Source organism: Phragmites australis, chromosome 10 (assembly GCF_958298935.1).
Source record: "Phragmites australis chromosome 10, lpPhrAust1.1, whole genome shotgun sequence".
Lineage (NCBI taxonomy): Eukaryota > Viridiplantae > Streptophyta > Magnoliopsida > Poales > Poaceae > Phragmites > Phragmites australis.
In genome coordinates this window covers 279,186-295,094 of record NC_084930.1, presented here as the reverse complement: position 1 = coordinate 295,094, position 15,909 = coordinate 279,186, and positions in this window count along the sequence as shown.

The following is a 15,909-nucleotide window of genomic DNA, read 5'->3' as shown; positions in this document are numbered from 1 at the left end:
TTTGGAGAAGTACTCTACTGTGACAATAGCATAACGCAAGTTCCCCGGGGTAGCTGGTAACTGTCCAACAATGTCAATTCCCCACTGCGTTAATGGCCAGATCGGTTGTATGAGCTGTATCTTTGTTGAAGGCCTATTTGAACCCTTCGCCAAGTACTGGAACTGCATACAACTTCAGACTACACACTCCGCATCATAGACTGCCTTCGGCCAAAATAATCCTTGCCTAAATGCTTTTCCAACAAGCGCTCGAGTGACTATATGCGAGCCACACAATCCTCCATGTATTTCTCTCAGCAATTTTTGGCCCTCTATTTGGGATATGCACCACAGCATCGGTGCACAGACTCCCATCTTGTACAAGTCGGCTCCCACAATTTTGTAGTTTCTAGCTCTCCATGCCATACGCTTCACCTCGACATTAGCGAAGATAAGCCATTATGGGAGAGCACCAATCTTCGCTCTCGATTATAGCGATCGAGCATACCTTCTGAAAAGGGGCCTCGACAGCTGGCACCTTCAATTTCTGATAAAACACATCTGGCGGTATTGGCAGATTTTGCGCCGCGGCCTTTGCAATGTCGTCAGCCTCAAAGTTGTCTTTTCTTGATATGCTCTTGACTGTAAATCCCAGGAAATGCTTTTCCATGCTTCGCACCACTACCATGTATTTGACTAGTTCTGGCTCCTTCGTCTGAAATGTCTTGTCAATTTGGCTTGCTACCACTTTATAGTCTATCTTGACCAAGACCCTTTGGGCGCCCAACGCTTGTGCCTTACGAAGGCCAAGGAGAACTCCTTCGTACTCTGTAACATTGTTTGTTGATCGAAACTCGAGCCTGGCGGCGTATCTCAACTTCACTCCTGAAGGGGAAGACACCACTGTCACCACACCAGCACCCGAAGCCCCCCCAGGCTCCGTCACAATATGCAATCCAATCCGGGTCTAACGGTACTTCTTCTGGAGCTTCGGCCTACGGCATCCAATCTACCATGAACTCCGCTAATGGCTGAGACTTTCATCGCTGTTCTTGCGATGAAAACTATCATGAATGGTGCGATCTGTGTAGCCCATTTTGCAATCCTCCCTATAGCTTCATGATTTTCAAACATGTCACGAAGGGGTAAGGAGGTGGGCACTGTAATCTTGTGAGCTGTAAAATAATGGCGAAGCTTTCGCGATGCCATTACTAGAGCATAGGCCACCTTTTCCATTTTAGAGTAGAACCTCTTCAGGCCTGCCAAAGCCTCCGATACATATTATACTGGAAATTGCTGCAACTTGTTATTTTTTTGCTTTTCTTACACAAGTACGACACTTACTGCTGAAGGGGCCATGAGCTTCGTTAGATATTTCTTCAACTCGTCAAAGGCTTCCTGTTGCTCCGCGCCCCATTTTAAGGGGTTAGAGCCTTTTAGCATTTTGAAGAAAGGTAGGCTTCGCTCGGCTGATTTTGCGATGAACTGGTTCAGGGCTGCAAATCTGCCTGCCAGGTGCTGTGCTTATTTCCTGCTCTCCGGGGGTCTCATGTCAATTATTGCTTGAATTTTTTTGAGGTTCTACCTCGATGCACCTTTTCGAGACCAAGAAGCCCAGCAACCTTCCAGATTGCACCCCAAACACACATTTTTTAGGGTTTAGCTTTAGGCCTGCAGTTCATAGAATTTTGAAAGTTTCTCGAAGTTCCTCAAGGTGTTTGTCCTTTCTAATGCTTTTGACCACTATTTCGCCTACGTATGCCAAGACATTTTGCCCAAGTTGTGACTTCAACACTGTTTGTACCAACCTAGCGAAGGTGGCGCTAGCATTCCGAAGGCCGAAGGCCATCCTTACAAAGCAATATATACCGAAGGAGGTTCTGAAACTTGTTTTTTCTTCGTTCTCCTTCGCCATCCAAACCTGATGGTACCCAGAGTATGCATCCAAAAAACTCAACATCTCATAACCAGTAGCGGAGTCCACTAGCTGATCAATTCGTGGCAACAGAAAGTCGTACTTCGGACAAGCTCTATTTCGGTCTGTGAAATCTACACACATCCTCCACTTGCCATTACTTTTCTTGACTAGAACCGGGTTAGCCAACCACTCCGAATGCAATACTTTGCGCACCACACCGGCATCAAGCAACTTCTGCACCTTAGCCTTAGCTGCCTCTTCCCTCTCCTTCGAAGCCTTCCGAAGCTTTTGCTTCTTGGGCTTTGCATTTGGGTCTATATTTAGAGTGTGTTGAATGATTTCTCTGCTAACTCCTTGCAAATCCTTCGGAGACCAGGTGAAGATATCTTCATTGTCCGAAAGAACAATATCAACCTTCGCTCAGCTTCTTCTGTGATTTCTTCCCCAATGACGAGTATTTTGTCTGGCCTGTCTCGACACAGCGGCACTTTCTTGGTCTGGCCTTCTGGTCCTTTCTTTGCCATTCTATGTACCTTCAGTTGCTCTTCGCGTTCTTCATGATCCATCGAAGGTCCAGCCACTACATGGACATTTCGCTGGCCTGGAATATTTCCCACTTGAATCCTGCGGGCCACCTGTTGATCTCCGAGCACCGTTATGACACCTCTAGGACCAAGCATCTTCATGCACAAATATGCATGGTGCGGTATTGCTTCGAATGTATTCCGGACTCCCCATCCGAATATTGCATTATAGGGATAGTTGATATCAACCACATCGAATGTGATATCCTCTGATCGAAAGCTTGACCCCTCGCCAAATGACACCGGGATTGCTATCTTTCCCAAAGCATTGATTGCATTTCCCCCAAAGCCTAGTAGCGGGGAACCAACCTGATGAAGGTCACTTCGTTGCAAAGCAAACCTGTTATAAGCATCAGCGAAGATGGTATCTGTCGAGCTTCCACCATCTATTAGGATTATGTGCACTTCATTTCCTGAAATGTTTGCAGTGACGACGAAGGCGTCCGTATGTGGGTAATCTAGAACCCTCATGTCCTCCTGTGAGAAGGTAATGGGCACATTAGACCATCTTGAATGTACATAAGTTGGCCCTACACCAACATGGTTAACCCTTCGCACATATTCTTTTTGCTGCCTCTTTGATTCCGTTTCCTGATTAGATCCTCCAGAGATTGCCAACACAACATTGTATCCACGGTTTACTGTGCTCACTGATTTGCTGGTTTCTAGGGGGGCTTCGATTGCTGGTCTTGGCGGAGGCGGTGGGAGCTATCCTTGGAAAGTCAACTGACCAACAGTCTGGACCGGCAGAGCCGAAGGCACAAGAACATATTGGTGTGCCGGCGCAGCCATTGGTCGCCACTGGTTAGCGAACATTGTGTTTGGGCTGCGGGTCTGATTGGTTTCCCATGCTTCGCCCTGTGTGAAATGTGTGGCATGATGCACAATTCTTGCAGGATCAAAGGATTGTTTCGCTAAGCTTTCTTTCATGGTCATGACCTATGGGCACTGCTTTGTCCTATGTCCAGCACATCCTCCATGTAACTCACAGTACAATGTGGTCGGGTCCTACAGTGCCTTTCCTCCTCGGCCTCCTCGGCCTCTAGCACTCCGGCCTCCTCGAGTGTCCCCGCCTTGTGCTTCGGAGAACCCCTGGGCGACTTTGACTGGACCGGAGTCTATCTGGTTGATTTGCTTCGATGTTTATTCAAATGCTTCAGCTTTTTTTACAAGCTTCGGTCTGTCTCTAGAGTGTCCAGCGTTTGTCTCTCTGGTTGATGCATTTATCTTTGGTGTTTTTGGTGCTGCCATCTCACTCTTCCTCCGAAGGTGGTCCAACTCGGACCTTGCGTACTCTTCCATCTTATTGAAGAGCTCATGTACACTCTCTGGCCTCTTGCGTGTAAGATTTCCTACCAAAAGCCCTCCTCTGATGCCATGTATAGCGGCATCAATGATGGTGTCTTCGCTCAAGCCCTTTGCTTGGCATTGAATGTGTACGAAGCGATGCATATAGCTCTGTAGTGTCTTAGTGGGCTGTTGCTTGAGTGCGAAGAGGTCACTCGTGGTAACCGTCTCTACTCGGTTTCCTTGGAAATTACTATATAGGGCATTGCACAACTGCTCCCATGAATAAATAGATCCTGGAGGCAGCGCGGGGTACCAAGACCTCGCTATCCCCTTAACCGCCAACACAAAGGCCTTCGCCAGTGTCGTGTCGTCTCCTCCAGCGGACTCAACTACCGCCTCGAAACTCATGACAAACTCTTTCGGATCTGACTCTCCGTCAAACATTACCACCCTAGGCATCTTGAAGCCCGAAGGCCACGGTCGGTTCTGCAAGCCAACGGAGAGCGGTGACTCCGGATCACCCGTGCATGACCTATGTCATGTGGCGAGCTTGTTCATCTGCACGTTGCAGCAAGTTTAATCTCTTCTTGCATTTTCTCCAGTGTTCTTCTGGCTTCTTTGGCTCACTGGCGATACTCAGCGGCCTTCCGACTCGTTGCCAAGATATCCAGTGTGCACTTTTTCTGCGCAATCTGTCTCTCCAATTCTTTAGCTTCTAGCCTGAATGCTCTTTCCTCTTCTATCTCATCTTCGTCTTCATATTCTCCGAAGTTACCAAGGTCATCCCACTCTTCAGCAACATGCGCCTTTCTTCTTTCTTCTACCGAAGCCTTTAAGCAGGCGCAAATATTAGCTTTTACCCTTCGCACTGCTACTGCTGTGTCTTCTTGGATAGCCGCTTTGAGGTGATCTCTGTTATTGCCTGGGGGCACCACATCTACATTGTCGTGTTCTTGCTGTCTGCTGTCGGCTCCACTGGTCAAAGGGTTGCCCAGCTCCGACACCGCCGAAGGGAGTGTTTTGGCCGAAGCCCCAACTGGAACCAGTGTAACACCCGGTTTTAAAGGAAAAAAACCAGGCACAACACATGTATGCCAGGATCAATTTTCATACATGCGTTTACATCATCAGTGTATCATTACAGTGTCAAAATACAATAACGATAATAACTATTACAAAAGGACCCGAGGGTAAAAAAGAAAACACAACAGAACTAAAAGGTCTTTAGTGTCAATGGGGCTTCCATCTTCCACAGGCGTCAACCGGGGGCACGCGAACCTAGAACACCAACTCCGGGTTGAAGTCGTCCCCATCGAAGGAACCAGCTTCAATGACGGCTTCTGAACAGTAGCAGGATGCAAGAAAGAAAGGGAGCAACGGGTGTGAGTACAAAAATTGTACTCTGCAAGTGTAGGGAAAACATGTTATGGGGATTGAGTCAAGGAGAGGTTAAACACTGGTTAACTGCACTAAGCAACTATGACCTGCCTATGACTCCAATAACAGGCATCCTATTTACTAAGTGTGGAGACACAACTGTACAAGAAGGAATAACTCATAGGATTCCATCCGATTACCAAGACTCACCAGATACCCCATATCCGGTTACCAAAACTCACCAGGTAACCCCTTTACCTGGTTACCCCACCATCCATACCAGAACCCGGATCCCAGCTAATCCTGAAGAAGTCCAAGCTCGCTCTTGTCCATGAGCATGGCTGATCGACTAGATTGATACTCTGCAGAGTTTGCACAGCTTTCCCCACGAGTCGTGATTCCTGTGTTGCTTCACACTTCCGGGGTGTGGAGTCAGGGTGTCACTACAAGTCCTTTACAAAGCTCCCGCCGATTTGTAGGCACCCACTGAGGTTTCACCGCTAACAGACGACTAAGTCACTGCAGAAGCCCCCTCTTGTACCACTACTCCGTCCAATGGTGCCCACAGAATCGGAGGGTGACTAATTAGTCGGCCAGGCCGTACCCATACAAGCCTCATGGCTGTGTGGATTCACTTGGTTACATGTTCAAGAACCGGTCCTTAGGACCTCACACAGGAGCAAACACAAGCCTACTATAAGCACCACCTCAAACCAACCATCCTGTTAGGATCCCTATACCATGTTGCTACACAAATTGCCATTTCCGAATATTGTTGCATAGTTCATTAGTTAACATTTCTCCCAACCTTGACTGCACTAGCATGACTACCCATTTTAGCCCATGATACTCCAATGGCGACAAGGAATATTCATACAAAAACTAGTAAACCCTAACATTGGATTTAGATTTGACAAGCATGCAATGAAGGATAAAAACTACCTGCAAATCCTAAAATAGGGTAAAAATGCTTAAGGGCACTTGCCTTCGACAGGGGGTTGCTCAAAGTCTTCAAACCCTAGATCTTGTAGATTCTCGAACTAATCACCTCCGAATCTTCATACCGGAAAAGCACACAAGGAAACCTCTAAGAACAGTACATCAAATAGTACCAAAACTATGAAAAAAAACCCTATAAAAATATTCTACATGTCGCTACGAACATTAGGGCGCGAAAAACGTCTAGATCGGAGCTACGAGCTAAAAGTAATAAGAATTTGAAGTTATAGGGGCTATTCTGCAAATTTTGCTTGAATTTCAGAGAAATACCGAATTGATTTTATACTAAAAAATGGATTTATGACGCAATAAAGATTTACTGAATTATTTCTCTATTGAAAAAGCCATAATTCCCGAATTAAAACAAATAGAAACAATGACTGGATAAAGGGCTCGATGACGTGGCTCACACGTAAGCTCTTTTGCTGAGGTGGCTGGCTAACATGGCAAAGGGTGTTGACTGGGATTAAGTGGCCACGTGTCATCACATGATTAGTCCGGCGAAGAGGTAAGTTAGATCTAATATGGGCCATCCAAATTGAATCCAACAGTGGAGAATTGAGGGAGGTGTTTGGCCGGCCGGCTACAGAGAGGAGGCAGCGGCGGGAGCTCGGTGGCGGCGGCGCTCTCACCAGAGAAGACCGGGGGCCTCGTTGCTGGGTACGGGAGATGACGGCGAGCGGTAGAGGAGAGAGAGGGGAGGGCGGCGAGCTTACCCCGAGCGCAAACGGCAACGAAGCGGAGGCGAGGCGGCCGGGCGACAGCGATGGTGGCTGCGGTGGTCGGAGAGGCGTCGGGGAAGGGGTTCCGTTGCCGAAGAGTCATTGAGGAGCGGCGGAGATGACTCCCCATGCTCCTGCGGTGCCGGCGGTGGGCTCAGAGTCGCCGGGAGGCTCCGGACACGGCGGTTGGCGCACGGCGGAGCTCGGTGGCCGGCAATGAAGAAGAAGCCGGTGCCGAGGTCAAATCCAAGTAGGAAAAGGGGTGTGAGCAGAATGAAAACGTGCAGAACCTCAATGCAGAGATGGATCGGGGCTTAAATACACGAGAGGGGGAGGACACTGGCCGGAATTTGGAGAGAAACAGCCGGCAGCGGTGGACTTCAATGGTGTCGGTTTTCTTGCTTTGATTGGGCAATAGAGAGAGGTAGAGAAGGGGGAAACGGGCGGAATCACTTGATGGGGAGTTATGGCATTGAATCTGGCCAATTTTGGAAGGGGAGGGGGCGCGGGGAGGCGCTGATTTGGTGGCAAGCTGGCGGAGGGGATCGGGCGCGCCGGAGGTTGAAGAAGCGAAGCCAGGCGGGTTGGCGCGGCTCGGCTCGGGTGGATTGGCATGGCTCAGCTCGGGTGGGCCTGCTTGGTAGCGGAACAGAGGGGGGAGGGGGCAGCTCAGTGCACAAGAGGGCCGGCTCAGGACACGGCCCAGCACAGGTTTGGAAGGGGCGGCACGCTCGGGTGGGAGAAGAAAGAGAGGGGGAGGAGGAAGAGTGGGCCGGGGGAAAGGGAAGGGGTTGTGCCGGCGAGGAGATAGGGTCCGAGAGGATTTTTCCAATTTTGAAAACATTTTCCTTTTAAGATTTTGAACACAATTTCAAAAGAGTTTTAAATGAGCGATTTCTAGCGGACTTTTGCAAATATTTTTCAAGCACAAAAACCTATTGCAACTAAGACGGCATGAATGCAACAAGCACAATTATAAACTAGGCCAATTTTGAATTTAGAAATTAATTTTTTTTTCTATTGACAAAATTGCAACACCTATTTAACTTCTAGCAAAATTTTAAATTATTGCAAAAATTGAAATCTGGGGTGTTACAACCAGGTGCTCCGGCAATGCCACCGATGTAGCGAGTGGCTTCATCTTCTTTTTAGGTGGCATGGCTTCGGACTGTTCGATCCCCACGGACGGTGCCAACTGTTGGGATCTAATTCACCGAACAACAGGGAAGTCCTTCGCTTAAGAGGGAAAGCCAAAGGCTCTGTAGTACGACACATATTCGTGTAGTGGAGTAATCTTAATTCATCCGTCCCCTTAGTTACAGTGCCAAAGGCACCTATTTTTGGCAAACATTTTTGTCCTTCTACCACCATGAACTGGTGGAACTGTTCATTATATGTTATGAATATAGAATTACAAGATGGCTGCTGTCATCATAGTTTTTGGCCAATTTTTTGTGTGTGAAGCCATGTTGGTAGCCTAGGACATGCGATGAAATAGGTGGTGCAAGATGTCTTGATATATTCTTCCAATATTTATGTCTTGCTGCCACCCAGAACTGGTGGAGTTGTTCGATATATATCGTGCATCGAGATTTGCACGACACGCTATGTCACCTTACATTTTAGCCAAATTTTGGAGCACGACAACATGTCATTTGCCATATATATTTGCTGAAATAGACAAGCACAATTTCTTCTTGTTTTCGGCAGACATTTTTACATGATGTTCAATATATGTTGTGTACAAAGAATTACATGATGGTTGGTGTCACCTTATTTTTTGGCCAGTTTTTGGTGCGTGAAGACATCTTGGTAGCCTTGGATATGCGGATGAAACAAGTGGTACACGATGTCTTGATGTATTCAGCCAACATTTAGGTCTTACTACCACCCAGAACAGGTGGAGTTGTTCAATATATATTGTGGATTGAGATTTACATGATAGGTTGTTTGTTATATGTTGTGGACATAGAATTACATGATGGTTGGTGTCACCTTACTTTTTGGCCAGTTTTTGGTGGGTGAAGCCATGCTGGTAGTCTCGGATGTGCAATGAAACTGCTGGTGCAAGATGTCTTGATGTATTCGGCCAACATTTAGGACCTGCAGCCACCCAGAACTGGTGGAGTTGTTGAATATATGTCGTGGATCGAGATTTACGCAATAGTTTTTGTCACATTACATTTTGGCCAACTTTTGCTGCACGACAACTTGTTGGCTGCCTAATATATTCACTGAAATAGACAAGCGCGCCGTCTTCTTATTTTCGGCAGACATTTTTGGCCTTGTACCTCTATGACCTGGTGGAAGTATTCATTATTTGTTGTGGACATAGAATTACATGATGGTTAGTTTCACCTTATATTTTGGCCAGTTTTTGGTGGGTGAAACCATGCCGGTAGCCTTTGATATGTGATGAAACAGGTGGTGCAGGATGTCTAGATGTATTCGGCCAATATTTAGGTCCTGCTGCCACCCAGAATTGGTGAGGTTGTTCAATATATATCGTGAATCGAGATTTACATGATAGGTTGTGTCACCTTACATTTTAGCCAATTTTGGCTCATGACAACAAGTCGATAGCCTTGTATATTCGGTGAAATAGAGAAGCATGATGTCTTCTTGTTTTTTGCAGACATTTTTGACCTTCTACCACCATGAACTGGTGGAAGTATTCATTGTATGTCGTGGACAAAGAATTGCACGATAGTTGGTGTCACCTTATTTTTTGGCCAATTTTTGGTGGGTGAAACCACACCGATCGCATTCGATATGCGATGAAACATGTGGTGCAATATGTCTTTATGTATTTGGCCAACATTTAGGTCCTGCTGCCACCCAAAACTGATGAGGTTGTTCAATATATATCATGGATCGAGATTTACATGATAGGTTGTGTCACCATACATTTAGCCAATTTTGGTGCACGACGACAAGTCCATAACCTTGTATATTTGCTGAAATAGACAAGCATGATGTATTCTTGTTTTTGGCAGACATTTTTGTCCCTCTACCACCACGAGCTGGTGGATGTGTTCATTATATGTTGTGGACATATAATTACATGATGGTTGGTGTCTCCTTATTTTTGGGCCAGTTTTTGGTGTGTGAAGACATGCCAGTAGCCATGGATATTGTAACACCCAAAACTTCAAAATTTGCAATAATTTAAAATTTTGCTAGAAATTAAATAAGTGGATTTCATTTTAGCTCTATAGGAAATTAATTTCTAAATTTAATTTGGAGTAGGTTGAATGTTTGTCGCATTCATGCCGTTGTAGTTGCAATAAGGTTTTATCGTGTGGGAAATTTTTGCTAAAATTCGCTAGAGTTCGCTCGGTTAAAATCTCTTTTGGAAAATAAGTTTGAAACCTAAAGCAAAGAAAAAGATTTCTAAAATAGAAAACCCTTCCTGGGCCGTCTTTCCCGCGCCGGCCCAACCCGCCTCTTTCCCCCTCCCTTTTCTCTCCCGCCGTGGGCCGCGCCCCTCCTTTTCCCGTGCCGGCCCGCAGACCGAGCCGGCCTGCCGCGCCCACCGAGCCGCCTCACCTCCGCCTGCCTCGCTGCCAAGTGGGCCCGGCTCCGAGCCGAGCCACCCTCCCCCCCGAGCCGCCGAGCCGCCGGCTCACCTTCTTCCTCATCCCGCCACCGGACACGAACGCCCCCAATCGCCGCGACCGTTTCAAATCGAAGCCTCCCCGTGCTTTAACTCTCCAATCAAACCACACCACCGTGATCACCGCCCCCTATTCCCTCCATTTGAGCCGTTTCCCCCTTGAATTCCCACTCGTTTGCATGGAAACCGAAGTTTTTAGTGCATTCGAGCCGCCGGCCGAATCTCCTCAAATCCGGCCGTTCCACTCCTCCTCTCGGGTATTTAAGGGCTCCATCGGCATCCTTGTTCGGTTCCGCACACGAATACCCCGTTTCCCCTCTCTCTTGTGCACGGATTCGAGTCGGCGCTGTCACCTCCATTGCCGCTGGTAAGGAGCTCGGTCGCCGCTCTCTTTCTCCTCAACCGAACCGCGATTAAGCTCGTTCTTCGCTCTTTTGGTGCCGCCGGACCTCTAGGAGCTCACTCCGGCGCTTCTTGGAGCTTCTCCCGCCGTCGGACGCCGTTCCTGCCGAGCCGCCTCACCTCCGCCCGCCATTCTCCATCGCCGGCCACCTCCGGACCTCTTCCGCCGCCGGCATGCCCGCAGTAAGTTTCCCTATGAGCTCCTCGTTGCTATGCGCCAAGTCCCGATGTAATCCGTGGCCGGATGCGCCTTTTGCGCATCGCCGGCGAGCCCACCGCCGTCCCCGTCGTCGCCGGCCGCCGCTCCCACCGTTGAAACCGCCGGCGCCACCCCCCTTTTTGATTCCCGGCCGTCGGATCCCGGTTCTTCGGCCCGGATTAGACCGGTCAATTTTTATACCCCTTCGGTCCACCATGGACTGGTGGACCGATGCTCTTTCAGTGGTCCACAAGCCCGTAGACCAATTCCATGTCATTTCCAATTAAGAAATAATTCAGTAATTGTTTTATTGCGTCATAATCCAATTTTCAGTATAAAATTATTTCGGTCTACTCTCTGGAAAACATGTAAAATTTGCAGTAAATTCCCTACATCTTCAAAAGATTATAACTTTTTGCTCGTAGCTCCGATTTTGGCGATTTTCACGTCAAATCGTTCGTAGCGTCGTGTAGAATCTTTTTGTAGAGTTTTTGAATAGTTTCAGTACTGTTTGGTGTACTGTTCTTAGAGTTTTGTTTGGTTTGTGTTTTTCCGGTCCGTCGTTTAGGAGCTGAGCAGTTCGGCAACCTCCAAGACCAAGTTTTCGAGGACTTTGAGCAGCAACCCGGTGAAGGCAAGTGCCCTTGAGCATTTCTATACCAGTTTTAGGACTTGCAGGTGTAGTTTTTATCCTTCAATATGCATGCTGTCCAAAATGATATCCCATGCTAGGGTTTACTAGTTTTGTCTTGATATTTTCCTTGTCGCCGTTGATGTATCGGGTTAAGAAGGTGGGTAGATCATGCTAGCGCTGTCCGGGTGGGAAAAATGGTTAATATTGATTAATGAACTATGTAACGCTGTCCAGGTGGAAAAATGGTAATTCTTTTGTAGCAACATGGTATAGGTCTTCCCCAACAGAATGGATGGATTGTGGTGGTGCCTATGGCAAGTTTGTGTATGTATCTGTTTGGGGTCCTAAGGACCAGTTCTTGGGCATGTAACCAAGTTATATCCGTACAACCACGAGGCCTATATGGGTACGGCCTGGCCAAATAATTAGCGACCACCGATTCTGTGGGCATCACTGGTCGAGTATGTGGCACAAGAGGGGGCTTCTGCAGCGACTCGGTCGGCTGTTAGCGGTGAAACCTTAGTGGGTGCCTACAAATCGGCGGGAGTTTTGTAAAGGCCTTGTAGTGAGACCCTGACTCCTTACCCCGGAAGTATGGAGTAACAAGGGAATCACGACTCGTGGATCTGTGCAAACTCTGCAGAGTATCAAATTGGTCGATCAGCCGTGCTCACGGTCAAGAGCGAGCTTGGACCTCTTCAAGATTAGTTGGATTTGGGTTTTGGTATGGTTGGTCGGGTAGCCAGGTAATGGGATTATCTGGTGAGCTTTGGGTAACCGGATATGGGATACCCGGTGAGTCAAACCCCTTTGGTTATAACAAGTGTCTTCGCACCTAGTAAATAGAATGCCTGTTGTTGGAAGTATAGGTTAAGTACGATGTATCTTTGGCACTGTGATGATAACACTAATGATGTAAGCACATGTATGGAAGTTGTTCCTGGCATACATGTGTTGTGCCCGGTTTTGGTTCCTTTAAAACTGGGTGTTACAGATATGCGATGAAACAGGTGGTCAACATTTAGGTCCTACTGCCACCCAAAACTGATGAGGTTGTTCAATATATATCATGGATCGAGATTTACATGATAGGTTGTGTCACCATACATTTAGCCAATTTTGGTGCACGACGACAAGTCCATAACCTTGTATATTTGCTGAAATAGACAAGCATGATGTATTCTTGTTTTTGGCAGACATTTTTGTCCCTCTACCACCACGAGCTGGTGGATGTGTTCATTATATGTTGTGGACATAGAATTACATGATGGTTGGTGTCTCCTTATTTTTGGGCCAGTTTTTGGTGGGTGAAGACATGCCAGTAGCCATGGATATGCGATGAAACAGGTGGTCCAAGATGTCTTGATGTATTCGGCCAACATTTAGGTCCTGCTGCCACCAACAATTGGTGAGGTTGTTCAATATATATCGTGGATCGAGATTTACATGATAGGTTGTGTCACCTTATATTTTAGCCAATTTTGGTTCATGACAACAAGTCGATAGCCTTGTATATTCGCTGAAATAGACAAGCATGATGTATACTTGTTTTTGGCAGACATTTTTGGCCTTCTACCACCACGAGCTGGTGGATGTGTTCATTATATGTTGTGGAGATAGAATTACATGATGGTTGGTGTCTCCTTATTTTTGGGCCAGTTTTTGGTGGGTGAAGCCATGCCAGTAGCCTTGGATATGAGATAAAATAGGTGGTACAAGATGTCTTGATGTATTCGGCCAACATTTAGGTCCTGCTACCACCCAGAACTTGTGGAGTTGTCCAATATATATCGTGGATCAAGATTTAAACCATAGGTTGTGTCACCATACATTTTGGCCAACTTTTGGTGCTCGACAATATGTCGGTTGCCTTTTTAAATTCGCTAAAATAGACAAGCACCATTTCTTCTTTTGTTTGGCTGACATTTCTGGCCTTCTTCCACCATGAACTGGTGGAAATGTTCACTATATTTTGTTGACATAGAATTACATGACGGTTGGTGTCACCTTATTTTTTGGCCAGTTTTTGGTGGGTGAAGCCATGCCGGTAGCCTTGGAGATGCGATGAAACAGGTGGTGCAAGATGTCTGGATGTATTCGGCCAGCATTTAGGTCCTGCTACCACCCAAGACTGCTAGACTTGTTCACTATATATCATGGATCAAGATTTACATGATAGGTTGTGTCACCTTACATTTTATCCAACCTTTGGTGCATGACAACATGTCGTTAGCCTTATATATTCATTGAAATTGACAAGCATGATGTCTTCTTGTTTTTGCAGACATTTTTGGCCTTCTACCACCATGAACTGGTGGAAGTGTTCATTATATATTGTGGACAAAGGATTACATGATAGTTGGTGTCATCTTATTTTTTTGTCCAGTTTTTGGTGGTTCAAGCCATGCCGCTAGCCTTGGATATGCGATGAAACAGTTGGTGCAAGATATCTTGATGTATTCGGCCAACATTTAGGTCTTGATGCCTCCTAGAACTGGTGAGGTTATTCAATATATATCATGGATCAAGATTTACCTGATAGGTTGTGTCACCATACATTTAGCCAATTTTGGTGCACGACAACATGTCGATAGCCTTGTATATTCACTGAAATAGACAAGCACAATGTTTTCGGCAGACATTTTTGACTTTCTACCACCACGACCTGGTGGAAGTGTTCATTATATGTTCTGGACGTAGAATTACATGATGGTTGGTGTCACCTTATTTTATGGCCAATTTTTGGTGGTGAAGCAATGCCGGTAGCCTTAGATATGCAATGAAACAGGTGGTGCAAGATGTCTTGATGTATTTGGCCAACATTTAGGTCTTGCTGCCACCCAGAATTGGTGGAGTTGTTCCACATATATAGTGGATTGACATTTAGATCCTGCTGCCACTCAGAACTGGTGGAGTTATTCAATACATATCGTGGATTGAGATTTATACCATTGGTTGTGTCACCTTACATTTTAGCCAACCTTTGGTGCACGACAACATGTCGTTAGACTTTTATATTCGCTGAAATAGTCATGCATGATGTCTTCTTGTTTTCGGTAGACATTTTTAGCCTTCTACCACTATGAACTGGTCGAGGTGATCATTATATTTTGTGGACATAGAACTACATGATGCTTAGTGTCACCTTAGTTTTGGCCATGTTTTGTAGGGTGAAGCTATGCCGGTTGTGAGATCCAGAAAAAAATTAATTAAGAGGACGCGAGTTACTGTAGCACGGAGGTTACTGTAGCTGCGCAATGTCGAGGGTGGCAGCTGGGCTTGCTGGGAGCAACCGGCTGGGCCTTTGTGTGGTCGGTGGGCCTTGTGTGGGGGTGCTGGGCCCAAGTGCAACCGGGCTGCTAGAGCCGGCTGGGCTGCTGGGAGCAGCCGGGCTGCTAGCAGCAGTCGGTGTGTGCTGTGTGGCCCAAATGAAAGTGAGAGCTCGGGAAAAATAGAAGTCCGGTTACTGTAGCTGCAGTGAGGCGCGAAACACTGTAGCTTCACGGGAATTATCCCGTATCGGAAGTCTAACGGGGTTTGAACCGACTTAAATACCAGGTCTTCAGAAGCATATTAATCCGGGTTGCAACCCTTTTTGCGCGAAGCGAGGACGAAAGCACAAAGTGATTAATACGTAGGTGTGATCCACCAACGTGTGAGTGGGTCTAAGCCATTTCTGGGCTCAGGACGTTACACCGGTAACCTTGGATATGCGATGAAACAGGTGGTGTGTCACGTCCCAAATTCATAATTGTGTGATTAAGCTTAATCATGCATCATTAACGTCATTTTTATTTTCGAGGTAAATTATTTTGGCGCACTAGAGTATTTTGTTTGAAATCAATTGGATGAGAGAAAGAAATCCGGGAGAGAAAAGGATCGAATTTGCAGCGAAAATGGACACTTTTCACTTACCCATGGGCCCGACATGTGGCACCACCCTCCAACTACTCAAGTGGCAGCCCCCACCTGCCCTCTCTCTCTCTGTCCCACCTGCTCCCTCACACACGTGCAGCAGCAGCTGCAGCTCCTCCTCCCCACTCAAGCTCTCACTCACTCTCTCCATTCCTTCTCAAAACCGAGCTCTAGAGAAGGATTGAAGGTATGCATGTGGTACCATTGCATTCTAGAGCTCATAAGCTACTCATCCATCCAATTCATTTTCGTTTTCTCAAAAGATTCGAGCCGG